At 43.7% G+C, this 14,118-nt stretch overlaps 1 protein-coding gene across 4 annotated transcripts in view; it reads right to left on the reverse strand.

Annotated features, from left to right (window-relative positions):
* ZFHX3 (zinc finger homeobox 3) overlaps window positions 1-11,175 on the reverse strand; it is an 876,987-nt gene extending 865,812 nt beyond the window's left edge. For 3 of the 4 annotated variants that reach the window (XM_029608283.1, XM_029608282.1, XM_029608280.1), the window contains exon 1: window positions 11,047-11,147. The gene's annotated coding sequence lies outside the window, so the exon portion shown is untranslated. Of the gene's footprint in view, window positions 1-11,046 lie in introns of all 4 variants that reach the window. The other variant, XM_029608281.1, reaches the window with a different exon arrangement.
* Window positions 11,176-14,118: the final 2,943 nt, after the last annotated feature.

The following is a 14,118-nucleotide window of genomic DNA, read 5'->3' on the forward strand; positions in this document are numbered from 1 at the left end:
TCAAAAATATTGCTGCAGTTCTGATATTGACATTCCATTGGCCCTCCTCGATTCACCACAGAACACAAAGTTTGATTATGATTTCTCCTCTGTGACCCATGTTGTCTGGGATCCTTTAATTCACCCATTTCAAGGGTTTCCCCCACCACCGAAGTTTAATTGACAGACCTGTAGTTTCCTGCCTCAGGTCCGGTGGCATGAACCTCTGTTTCCAAGGACAAGTTAAAGTCGTGCTGGGTGCAGTCAGCTTGCCCATGAGGTCTCAGTACTCCATCAGCTTCCATTATTGTCTCATCCATTTTTTATTTTATTTTTTTTACATTTTTCCCACTAAAATACTGAATATGAAGTGCATAACAAACAACTGAATTAAAACAAAAATTAGAACATTTATCTTAGTCTATGATGCCTGTATCCCTTCAAAAGCCATTGGGATCCATGAAGAAATAAAGAAAAAACAAACAATGACGGATAGACAAGTCTAGCGGATAGACTAGTCTAGCATATCAGACCAATCAATCCAAATCATGGAAGAAGAAAAAAAAAATAGGCACAAAAAGACACCAGAAATCGGCAAAGCAGAAGAGACATGTTAATCTTCTTCCGAAAGAGCCGGTAGAAATAGCTTGTAAGATTGGATGCTGCCAGCCTTTCAGAAAAATCAAATTGCAATTAAAAAGAAAGGGCTTCTAGCCACATAACACCATACATTTGGTAGAATAACTGAAGGGGGAGGGGAATTAAATACCCATGAAAATATGAAAGAAACCAAAAGTGAAATTTTCTAAGGATTCAGAAATAAAATATATGGGAATCTTTTTTCCAGCAGATGATTAATAGATTCTTTTGTTTCTTCCAATTCAGAGCCCAATAGGCTCTTTAGATATATTTTAAAGCCTAGACTTAACGGCTACCTATTATGGACCTTAACAGTAGTAAGGCCGCATCAGGGATAACCAAAATCTCTTAAATACTACCGAAAGATATCCACGCCTGAAACACCTACAAGCTCAGGAAAATTAACCTTGTAAGACTACATTTTCCACACATTCTCAACCTTACATCCTAAATGTTATATTATCTTACACCAAGACATCAGAAGCTGAAGAGCAGCAAGAAGCCGTATCAAAATTCTTAAAACTGAGGAAACTGCACAAACAGAATTCACAAAGGGTACTTGTTCCTCAAACTGAAACACTACATGATGAAGTTAGGTTTTTGATAGGACTACAGATTCCAGTGCAGCAAAAGCCTTGAGCAACACCCCCAAGGCTGGTTCCATCAGAAGGCTCAAAATTCAGCGTCAAGTCAAAGTTTGTTTTTATTTTTTTTTAAATGAAAGTAACTTGGGAAGGATTAACATAACTCTTCTCTACTTGCAAATGCTGCTGTAAACCTAAAGCTTGCTGTGACTTGCTTTGAGCTTTATTGTTGGAAAGGCATGTAATGGGTAAACGAGGACATCAGCACGGTTCCCTAACCAACCCAAGAGGCCTCCAAGCCAGCAGTTACCCTGCCTGCCACTGTACTTGTAACATGTCTAAAAGGAGGCTACCTATTTCCACAGCAGTCTCTCAGCATTAGCAGCAAAGTTTTGTTCCTCCAAGCAGCTCGCCCAGTACCAAAGCTCTCGCCACTCGACCGCTACCATTAGTGCTTCCCAGTCCAGTTGCAGAGAGAGGCAGGGCGGGAAAACGTGAGGGTCTGCAAAGGTTCAGGGGGCTCCTGTTGCCAGCAGTTTCCACAGGCTTCTGAGAACTCAAGCTGAATTCTTGGCTCCTTCCCCCGTCCTAGGCATCTGTGGGGCAGGGGACTCGAGCCACATACTCACCACCCCACAAAAGATCAGAACGAGGACAAGAGAACAAATGCTGGCATTTTGGTGTCTGCAAAAAATTCAGAGCTGGGAGCAGTATGGCCTGAAGGCCAAAACAAATCTCCTCTACACCAGCAGAGAAGAATAGAAAAAACAGAGATGACCAGAATAGTTTTTCAGCTTGCTCTTGTGCATATTAAATTATTTATTTATTTTTGCAAAAAGGAATAAAGACAAAGAAAAACCAAGAGCCACAAGTATGACAAGACAGGACACAGGTTCAGTCCGCCTTCTTGGACACTTTCGTTTGTACTAGTGCCTTAATTGCACACGCCTCTAAACGAGTTTGTGTTTATGCCCTAATTAATTTTGCCTGCAGTCTTATACGCATTGCCTTTCCCTTCTATTGTATAAACAAAAAAAAGAGAGGATTTCTTTCAATTCCCCATCTCACTAAACCAATTTTCTCCTTTTATCTTTGCTGCTACTCCTCATCTCTTCCTTAAATAGCTGAAGGACTGTTTATCTCCTTTTCCTATCTGGACCAGGTTCTCCTGGCATTTGGGCCTTTGCTCTTCTGATGGCGCGCCCCCCCCCCCCCCCCCCCGATATATTTAACGATCTTTTCTAAATAGCCAGCTCTTTGCACTTACCATTTCTCCCATCTCATTAGAAAACAGTATTGGAAATGGTATTGCCCCTCTCCATGCTCCGCTTTATTGCTCACAGTACCTCTTCACCCTTTAACAACTTCTATTCCTACTGGGAATCTCTCTCCGCAAATCACTCCTGAAATCTACAACTCTTGCTCCAGGGTGGCTTAGTTCTAATTTGAGTTCAATACTGAACCACACTGTAGAGTAATTACTAAAAGTTAACAGGCCGATACAGTATGGTCGATTGGCCACGTGTTTACAATGCGCTAAACCCCTTATTGTAGAAGGGGTAATAGACGCGCATCAACAATGCGCGGCCAACCCCCCCCCCCCCCCCCCCCCCGAAAACTAATAGCGCTCATCACATGCAAATGCATGTTGATGAGGCTATTAGTAAGTCCCCGGGATACTGAAAATAAAATGTGCAGAAAATCCGGAAAAGTGTACAGAAAAGCAGAATATATTGCTTTTCTGTACACTGACTTAATATCCTAGCGATATTGAGTCAGAGGAACCAAAAATTAAAAATAAATGTTAAAAAAAAAAAAAAATCACATCCATTTTCATAACCTATGGCTGTCAGCGGGTTTGGAAACAGACGCCGGTAAAACTGATCATCGGTTGTCCGGACCACTGACAGCCGCCTAATAAGGAGGCACTAGGGATGCGCCATTGTCCCTAGCGCCTCCTTATTAGCGCGACCCCTCATTTAAGTACTGAATCGTGTGCCCAGCAGAGGTGGCTAGGCGCGCGTCGGGAGAGCGAGCGCTGAAACACAGAGCGCCCGCTCTCCCACGTTTCTTTCTGTATCGGCCTGTAAGTTATTCCTTATGTTTGTCCACGTCAGGTGCAACACAGCATCTCTTCTGAATGGGCTTTTCAAGCACCTGAGAAATGCCCTCTGTAAGGAGTCCAGGATAATCACCACTTGTGGGTGCTGTAGCTGGCATACTCCAGTCCACACAATTTGTGCATGATGTAAGGTGGACCACAGTCCTTTCGTAGGACAATTTCTCCATCCTCTGATGTCTCATCACAACAGAAGCCATCTCTCTCTCTCTCTATGCTGGAGGTCTGTACTTTACTCGTATCAGACTACCACGCCAGAGAAAGTTAATGCCCTAAAGAGAAGGCCTTTGCAAAAATATATCAATTTACATTTTATTCTGTAAGAGAGATGCTTGTACAGGAGTATTTTCTTCTGGAAGTAAAAGAATGAGACAGAAGAATGTGCAATGGACACCTTCAAAGTAAAAACCTTACATAATTCAAAGCAGCAAGCTGGATACAAGACTTCCTTCACTCTCCTAGTGAAATCAGAAACTAAGGGGCCAATGCAATACAGCGCGCTCAGCACAGATTAACCAGTGGCTGGACGCACGTCCACAACCCTTTATGCTAAAGGCGATTAGTGCGTTCAAAACACACACCCAACCCCCTGTAAAGCTAATAGGGCTCATCACGTGCAAATGCAAGTTGATGAGGCTATTAGTTATTCTCTCCAGATCAAAAAAAAAAAAAAAAAAAAATAGTGCACACGATCCGTACATTTTTACCCTCAGAAATTAACGCCTGCCCAGAGCAGGCGTTAATTTCTGAGCAGCCCAAAAAGTGTACAAAAAAAGCAAAAAATATACTGCTTTTCTGAACATGCTCCGAATTAATATCATGGCAATATTAAGTTGGAGGAACCAAAAAGGTTTATTTAAAAAACTAAACAAAAAAAAAGTGCCAGAGATTAGGTTAGGAAAAGGATGCTCAATTAATGAGTGTCCGTTTTCCTAACCCGCTGACAGTCATCTCTCCTGGCAGCACGAGCCCGCCTTTAAAATATTCAGTCTCGGGGCCCAGGAGAGGTTACTGGGCACACATTAGGAAAGCCCCTGTTTTCCACGCCGATTTATTCCATCGGCCCCTAGGAGTTTAAGACCTCTCCTCCTCACTGCCTTCTACAAGTGAAGGGCAATAGCAAAATCTGATCTGTTCCCCTTTAATATCTATCAATCAGAAGCTTCTTTGCAAATCAAAGTAATATAGCCCAGTACATAAAATCCCCTTCCCCACCAACAGAACAGATATGGAGCTGGAAATGTCTGGCACGGCTACCCAGAAAGCTGTCTCAACTCTGCCAAAAAAAAACCAAAACCCCAACTGCTGTATGATGCAGTGACCACCGAAATCAGCCCCCCCTCCCCAGCACAGGTGCCAGCTCTACTGCTAATGGCACAACATACGAGTCTGAGCCAGCCCCTGCTCCCCTCACTCCAATAATACAGGGGCCCCAAGCAAGCCCACCCACCAGACACGTAGGGGACATGTTCCCCCAGCCCCTGATCACCAAAGATGTAAATCAGGGGCCTGCGTGAGCCCTCTCAACAGCACAGGGCCATGCACAGCTAACCGCAAACTACCTTTACTATAAAGGGGGAAAAAAAAAAAAAGTACAATGTCATCTCCCTCCCCCTTCATAACCCATGTAATAAAGCTGTAGAAAAAAAAAAATGATAATGAAATGGAAAGCGGTATTCTACCTATTGGCCCCAATTCCAGCTCTGTCTCAGGAAGGATTCATGTTTATAGAGCATGTGATTGCATACAATGTGCATCTCCTATAAAATGTTGAATTCCATATTCTATTTAGAGAGATCTGAATCACCGACCACATGTACCAAAAAGCTGCTACTGTATCTAATGTATCTTGCATTTTCAAGTTTCACCAGAGACGGAATAAGAAAAAGCCTGTACAAGTATTTGAGCCCCGTATGCACAGAGCACAAAAGCATCTCACCGCAAGCATGTTAATTGTGTTATACCGTGCATAGGTTTGCATGCAACTCTAAGGCATGCAACGCATGGTTGTGCCTATAGTACATTGCACTTATGCAAATATCTGTCCTAGACAGATCGCAGCCATGGTTGCTGGGGAAACCACGAGCCCCCCTTCCCCCCCCTACACAGACCAAAATGGACAATTCATCTCCGAGAAAACTGTTGATAAATCCCCATTTCTGAAAGCACCGGCTCCTGAGACGTCACCTCACACAGACTTGAGTGCATTCCAGAAGCTGCCCCATTCATTCTGTAGGCTGGGGGGGGGGCAGGGGCCTCTGGTGCATTTCTGTATCCAGACCCATCCAGTGGTACTGGCGATCTTGTTTTCCCATTTTAAATATAAACACAAAATGTCAACATTTCACTTTTACAAGTCTCGTTTCCAGCTCAGAGACGAGCGTATAATATACGTTAGAACTAGAAATCATACCAGAGGGAATGTGGCACATAAGGGACTTCTATAGAAAGATTACACAGATAGATGTCCCTTCTGCAAACAGTACTAGCTACAGACGACAAATCCTGCCGGAACTGTTCCCCCGTTTGGGTTCCCAGCCCGTTTCGCAGCCTGCTGTAACGAGGCGGGGTGGGTAACGGACTGCGTACTGGTAACGCAGTTTCCGTCCTTTGCCTCTGGTGCGTTTCGTACAATGCTGGACAACTGAGGTGGTGTGCCATCACTGGCCTCCCCCGCCACACCCCCTGCTAACCATCTACAAAAAAAAATAAATAAAAGGAGGAGTGTTTTAGGGACGACAGGAGAGGATTAAATGCCAGAATATTTGTCAAATCTTTTTAATTTAAAATAAAAAAAATATGGAGTTGTGTCTGCTTAATTCTGCAACCACTTCACCATTTAAGAGGCCAAGATCACCACCAGAAAGAATCATTTGTCTAGAATGCCAGCGAGATAAAACCTACATTTAATAAGGTTCTTTTGGGGGGAGGGGAGGGTTTACAAAGCCCCACTAAGCATTACCTTAGGCATAATGGAATTTAAGAAGTCTGAGCGCAGATGTATATTTTTATAAACACACACACACACACTTTAACGTTGAAGGAATGCCTGCGTCTGGGAGCCTAGGATTACAGACCTTTGGCAGGCAAGCCCCAGCGACACATCTAATGGGTCTATAACAAGCAGTAGGCACATCTCTTTCTGTCAGACACACAGAAATATATGTATTGTAACTAGAAGGGTTAAAAAACAAAAAACAAACAAAAACAAAAAAAAAAAGACAGCCTGCTCTCGCATTCAGTTCTTGCCTGGCCTGGATGCTGGCAGTAAACGTGGGAGGCCATCCGCAGCCACAAAGCAAGCAAAGCCTTTTCTGCCGGCTTTCTGGGAGTGACAAAGCACCTTAGCTCAGTTCTCCAGGAACAAAAGGGCCGGCGGCCTGCAAGGGGAGAGAGGTTACTCGGAATTTGCACATCAAGCCCAAGAGCAGCCCTGGATCCTCTCGCAGCCCCTTTTAAGCAGTGGAAAAGCTAAGCCAACATGCCAAAGGGCCGAGACCCTTTTACACTCCTTTGGAAACACCTTTCCAGCTGCAGACCTAGCCAGTGGGCTTCTGTGCTCTCACTTCCATCTCAAAGCAGCTAAAGAGACACGAAGGGGGAAGCCCGAGATCAAGCAGCGGTCTACGGCATGCACCAGGAAGGAAACCAGGCAGACTCAAGACTGGCCTTACAGTCCCTTCTCTGCCATCAGATTCTGCAAATGGAAAATACAGAGAAATATTAGAGGAGCTCTGACTGACTGACAGCAGGAAAAGCAATGCCCTCCCCTTCAGAGGAGGAAAAGGAAGAGGGAAAAAAAAAAATTACTGCCTCCCTCCTGCCCTTTTCACCTCAGCTGGAAACTCACTAACACCAGCTTCAGATTTGCAAGTGAATGGAAGTTTGTTTTTGTTAGATGGAAGTACTAAAGACATTAAAAACAGGGCCCAGGGATAGACAAACACCCCTGGGAGAAGGACCAGTCTGCTTGGCTGCACCTCCAGTATTAAAAGGAAAAGGACACCAACCGATGAAAGGGCCTGTTTAGTACAGAAACGGTCAAACCTTGTGTGCACGCAGGAGAAATTCTAGGAAGGCCTCCCAGGGAAAAAAACACCATCAACTGAAAGTTCCCATTTTCACCACACAGCAAGAAAACACAGAGGAGAGATTTATTTTAACGTGAAAGGGGGGGGGGGGGGAGAGGACTTTTTACTCTCAATACTTCATATTAATTGTTTATTTTGAACGCGCTGCTTTGTGTTTCACTTCATATAGGCGCAGACACTGCTCCCTAATGAGGGAGCATCAGTATCAGCTTGTAATGCTGAATTTTTAATGCTGCTTAGGATTCTGTTACATAATGATATGAAAAAAGGAGAATGAGCTAACGGTGACAGGCCACGGGGTCACTGACATATGAAAATATACCCCTCCTCATACCCTGATTTCAGATGACAATCTCAGTTACAGTACAAAAGGGAGCCTCAAGAAAACAACAAAAATCAGCCACCAACTCGCTCAGATAATGATCTGTCAAGTTGTGGGTAAAAATATACATACATTTATTTCCCAGACTGCATACCAAGTTCAGCAGCAGTTACATAGGAAGAGATGGGCCTTTAGCTGACCAGATCTTGGATCTGCAATTTGACTCTCACACAGAGTCTAGGGTTGCGTTTTTCAAATGTGAATCCTAGAAAAAATGTAATCAAAGACTACTAACTTGAAGAAGGGAAGAGTATGCCCACCCCAGCCACTCCTGTGCAGCGTGATTTCAGGGTATAGAGCCCTACTCTTGCACTCAGTACCCCAAGACTGTAAATATTTAGCCATTAAAAAAAAAACCTGAGAAAATTATTGCACAACTAAACACAGAATCCTTGCCAATTTTCAGCCAAGATAAAGGAAGATAGATAGAAACTACTCATAGGACTGCCTGCTCCTCAGTCATTGCATCAAGGCTTTTAATAAGGAGAACACCACACAGGCAGAGATGCCGGGAAGGGCTTGGCTCTGTAAAACTGGGAAGAAAAAAAAAAAAAAAAGCAGCTTTAAATACTTTCCTTTTCTTGTACTAACAAATTACAACCTAAATGTTTTCCTTTTTTTTTTTTTATAAAGTTGTTACAACTGGAATAACTGGTCCAGTGCAAAGGACAGCATACCCCGAGCTGCTCTGTAACAAGAGATGGAGAAACCAATCTCATTTGCCTGAATTCAATAGGGTTCTTTTTTTTTTCTGTTATGTTTTGTTTTTCAGCTAAGCTTTAAAGCAAATACCTGAAAGGACTCTGCAATTTGTAACAGTGAGAGATGAAGTGAAATGGGCAAAAATCTTCAACAGGGAAAACAAAAAAAAATTTTGCCTGGTAGCTGTGGAGAGTGGCTGCCTCACAGCCATGCAGGCAACCCCATTTCTGCCTTCTGCTCAGGGATCCCACACCTTCCTTCTGTTAGATGCCAAGTCGACCTCTGCCTAAGGAGATCAGGGGGCATCAGGCCTCTACAAGACTGTGCCATATTAAATAGGAAAAGAAAAAGAGAGAATGTTCCTTTCTGGGGGGAAAAAAAAAAATCTGCAGGCCTGATAAACACACCGTTAACAAAGAAAAAAGCTACACTAACCCCAGCTAACGATTTAAAAAACAAGAGAGACCTCAGAATTGTATTAGTTATTACACCAAAACGTACATGTTACAAGATGCTGAAATCGAGTACAACACATTTAGATATAGCAGGACAAGACCGACCTTCCTAATATTGAAAGTAAGCAATTTTTTTTTATTTTTTTTTTTACATAATTCAAACTGCAGTGGAGGCAGCAATTCTTTTTTTTTTTTTTTTTTTTGCTTTAATCTTTCCCACTGCCAAAACACAAACCTGTTCAAAACAGTTGTAATACACAATTCAGCAAGCAACACGACCTCCATCTTTTGCTATTCAAATTCAACCCCCAGGACTTCTAGTAACCATGTCACAGACCGGCTGCAAGTAAAATCCACAGCCTCACCAGCAGGAAAAAAAAAAAAAAGGGGCCATCTCCTCACAAAATATTAATCCTATTGATTTAAACATGAACTGTCTGAAACAGGCAAAGAAACCCTGGGTCTGACTTGTGACAGGATAACCCCCCAAGAAGCGCTCGCCTTAATGCCACCTTTCCCCCCTCCAAGAATTAAGCTTCCATACAGAAAAAAAAAAACCACACAAAACAAAAGCCACCATTCCAGGCAGGTGGAAACTAACAGGAAGGGGATTCAAAAGAGGCAGCCTGACTGAGCCGCAATCAAAAAGGACAAAAAACACGAGTATCCAGAGCTGAGAGAGAGTCCAGATATTTACAGGAAATGCAGGGAGCAGCCTTCCACACGGCGCTCCACTGACTAGGCACATTATATTGATCAATTGTTTCGTAAGCGCCTCATTTACAACACACTTTTAAAATAAAAGTTTCAGACACTTAAAAAAAAAAAAAAAACACACACAACCTTTAAAAAGATGGAAAGCGTGTTATAAAAATAATAATAATAGGAATATTGGTTCGTTTCAAAGTCCCTCAATTGTTTTCGTTACGTTGTTTTTAATATGCCAGAGTAATTCAACACGCCTCAAATTTCTCAAGAACAGCCAAGAAAAATGCCTTGAAAATCACTTTAGCATAAAGACATTATAAGGGAAGCCCAGTCAGAAAGAAAGCTCCCTACTCCCAAATCCCCAGAAAGTCCCAAAGTGAGAAAGGGGCTATTGCTTCTTAGCAAAAAAAAACAAAACAAACAGATCCAGAGCAAAGAGGGGGGGAAAAAATGTGTGCGATCTGTGGGGGGGGAGGGATTTTAAACTAAAAGTTCCCAGGTTTAACAGTTCTAATGACAGACGGAGGCTAAAATCTTTCCATCTCCTAGCATACCTACAACAGAGGGAGAGCGTACGCCGCCTTAAACACAGCACAGGGAGAATCCACACGGCACAGACAGATTACACGCCGCACAAAGTATGGTTTGTACTACTCTATGTACAAAGACAATTAGCACTGCACGGAACAGATAGAGAGTCTGAAAATGGGCGAGTTTGTGTACACAGATGCACACACACACACACACACAAAAAATAACCCATGGAAGGAGGGGGAAAAAAAAAAAGGTAAAGGGGACAGAATTAATTCTGCCACCATCATCTATAAGCAAGAAAACCCCTCTAATCAGACGAAGTCATTCCAATAACCAAACAGGAGAAATCCCCATCTGTTCGCTTGCGTGTAACCCGCAGCCCCCCCCTACACACAAGACACATGCAGCAGCCCCGAGTCCTGGGCAGAGCTCCCCGGTCTGGATCGGAGCCCGAGCAGGAAGTCCCCGGCGCAGAAATGTCAGTGGGAGCCGGCGCGGGCTCCCCCTTAAAAGTTAAACATTCACAGGCAAGAGGCAGCGGCGGCGGCGGCGAGCGCGGGAGCCTGCCCAGCCCGGCGGGAGCCCCTCCGGGACCGCGGATCAGGCACCCGGGCAACTTCAGCCAGGCAGAGGAAGGAAGGGACGGACGGACGGAGGAGGAGGAGGTGGTGGTGGTGGTGGAGGGGGGGGGGGAGGGAGTCCGAGAGGAAGAAAGGCGGGATGAGCCGGCAGAGAGCGGCTCAGACTCGCGGCGGAAAGGTGCGGGCGAAGGGGGGGGGGGGAGGGGGCGAGCCTTTCCCCGGGGCAGGCGCGGGATCGCCCTTCTCCCGGGGCAGGGAAAGTTGCTACTCACGCAGTGCCGGGCGGCCGCAGCTCCCATGGAGGCGAGGGCTCGGGTCAGTCCGAGAGTGCAGCCGGCCAGCCCCGCACCGTCCTCCCCGGCCCCCCGGCGGGGCTCCCAGGCGGCGAGAGCGGCTGCGGCGGACGCCGGCGACGAGGTGAAAGTGAGAGTGGCTGATTGCTAAGGGGAAAAAAAAAAAGTCTTTGGATCTTTATTCTGCTAATTAGTTTCCTGCAAAAAATGGCTGTGATTAATTCAGTGCGCATGTGCTTCATTACACAGGCACGACGGGAAGGGCTAATTAGCCACCTTCTGGATCAATAAGATTCAGCAAAAAAGAAAAAAGGGGGAGGTGGAGGGAGAGGGGAGGAAAGGAAAAGCAGGGGAAAGTGATGAGCAGGGGCAGGAAGGCAGGGAGAGAAGATGGGAGAAAGGGGGAAAAAGTTTATGCCTGTATTTAAAAAAAACCTTCACACACGGGACTGAGGAAAAAGAAATGGGCTGCTTAACCTGGGAGTTTTTAAGCACAGTTTAGGGGGTTTTAGTCATGTTTATTATGATTATTAATTATTGTCATTGTAATTATTCTGCAAATGCACCTTAGGGCTTGTCAATTAATTATAACAAAGAAAAGAGCAAGAAAAGAGGGAAAGGGTTAAACAGTGCCTCTGTTTACAGTAAATAAAGGCAGCAGAAAGCATCGCCGTGCAAAATAGGACCAAGTTTTCAGCACGAGATGGGTGGCAAAGAAAGCGCGATACACATGGCTTGATTTAAAAACCAAATGCAGTAAAATGAAAGGGCAACACAGACATTTCAACAAACTTAAAACAGAACTAATAGTCTATATTCTTTCAAGAGGCAGGAAGGGGGAACAAGTTAAAGTTTGGGCAAGGAGAGAAGAGAATAGGTGCCTGTGGAAAGCAGAAGTTTCCACCACTCAAGTTTATTACAAAACAGAAAATCAATTTTCCCAGGCGGAAGAACCTGGACCGCGGATTCGGTCTTTGGAAACTAAAGGAATGTCTTTTCTTTCCTTCAGTAGATGGCCGTAAAAGAAGATCGATTAGCCTGAACTCTTAACGAAGTTCTCTGGACTCTGAACGTGCCATCTAGTAAATAGGTGTCACTCGGGTGCATAACCTTCTGTCTGTCCCCTTGCAAACACATCCGAGAAGTAACTTGCAGGATCTTTTCCTTGCAGGCTTAGGAGGAGGTGAGGATGCAAGTAGGGGAGCTGCAGCCCAGCTGAACCCTAAAACTCCAGGGTTGCAGGGGCGGGAGGACGATGCTCCCAGCACAGAAAGCCGCGGTGTACTGGGGTTAGGGGGGGGGGGGGGGGGATTTCTTCCGGCTCGGAAAAGAAGAAGGGGAGACTCTTGCTGGCTGTTGCCGCAACATATTTTTGGGCACAATTTTATAGTTTGCAAGTTATAAATATAAATCATGAGAATTAAAAGGGATGGGATAAAATACAATTTTGAAGTTTGCAGCTGAAGTAGTTTGAAAGCCAAGCGAAAAATCGCAGCACTTGGTATATGGTCCGCGGTATGGGAAAGCACTCAGCCCTTTATAACGAAAGAAGTGTCCTTTAGCTTGGCCGCCTTAGCTCGTTTGGGGCTTTTTTTTTTTTTGGTTTGATTTTCCTGTGAAACGCATTGCACGGTTCCTTCTTCCAAAAGCGAAGTATATAGCTTTCATGGAGAAGGTCTGGAGAGTTACAATGTAACCAAGGAAATGGGAAGCTGCTCTATCCCATCCCTTCAGGGTCTTATTGTTTTTATTTACTGGGGGGAAAAAAATCGACAGTAAACCAAGCAAAAAAAAAAACAAACCCCAAATCAAACTCGAGGAAGTCGGGGTTCTCCTTTTTCGCGCTGAGACTTTGCGAGGCTTTCAAACTTTGCTGGCTGCACGGCCATGCGGGACAGCCGGGCTGATCAATAATGCCAAATTCAGCTCTGCCTTTGCCACAGGTCTCGGCGCCATTCATTCAAATCCTTTGTCATTTCCTAAAAGTGAAAGAACTCAAAGTTATTGTAGAAGGGAAGGCTTTTTTTTTTTTTGTGCACTTCACAATCCGCCTTTTGTGAGGTTCCTGCCATTCCTGGCACTCCGTAGCCCCGGACAATAGGGAGCGGCGGGAGCCTGTGCATCCCTTTTCAGAAGGATGCAACATTCCTCCACACTAAGCTTTCATTAAATAAATACTTACATTGATTGTAATCATGCCATTTGTTTTTCTATTCAGCTTCTTCTGCGTTGTAAATAATACTTTATTTTTTTCACTTTCACCTATTAATGGGTTTTGGCTTTTTTTTTTCTCATCCTGTAGTGGAAATACTGACAGGAAAATACAGAACTGATTGCAGAGATTTGGGGCTTTTAAAAATTTTAAGCAAGAAAGCAGGTAAGGAAAACTATTCAAAAGCTTGCATTAAATTTATTTGGGGGGGGTTTGGATTTAGATTCAGGATCTTCCCTACACCTGTTTACTTTTGTCTTTTTTTTTTTTTTTTTTACAGACTCAGCGCTTGCACATTCGGATAGGCTTTTAAATCTGGTTAATTTTATCATTTTCTCAGAATCAGTAAATGCTTTTCATTTTAGTGTTCTAAAATTGAGCCAGGGCTGAACTTGCGTTCTTTTTCTTCAGCAGATAAAAGCCAACTGAGTGCTTGCTGATAAATAAATATCTTCATTCCAAAACATAAATGTATCTGCAATGTTGCAAAGATACGAGCTTAATCTAAATTATATTCAACATATTTTGTATAGTTCATTTTTATATGATTGAGAATTCCAAGCATTATCATATTTATTTCAAAAATGTTATTTTATTTTACAAAGCGAAAAAAAAAATATCAGCGGGACTGTTCCTTTCGCCAGCAAATCTGCAGAACTCTTGACAATCTTGCAAGGTGAAAACAAGTATAATAAGTACATATTTGTTCACACATGAGAACATATATTATACTGGATTTGTATGTATAAACAAGTGTATTTACAAGCACACACTATTTATATAATGTGTATGAATGCAGTATATCTGTGTACATATAAATAGCACACATTGCTTCCTTA

The sequence above is a fragment of the Rhinatrema bivittatum genome, chromosome 7 (genome assembly GCF_901001135.1).
Source record: "Rhinatrema bivittatum chromosome 7, aRhiBiv1.1, whole genome shotgun sequence".
Classification (NCBI taxonomy): Eukaryota; Metazoa; Chordata; class Amphibia; order Gymnophiona; family Rhinatrematidae; genus Rhinatrema; species Rhinatrema bivittatum.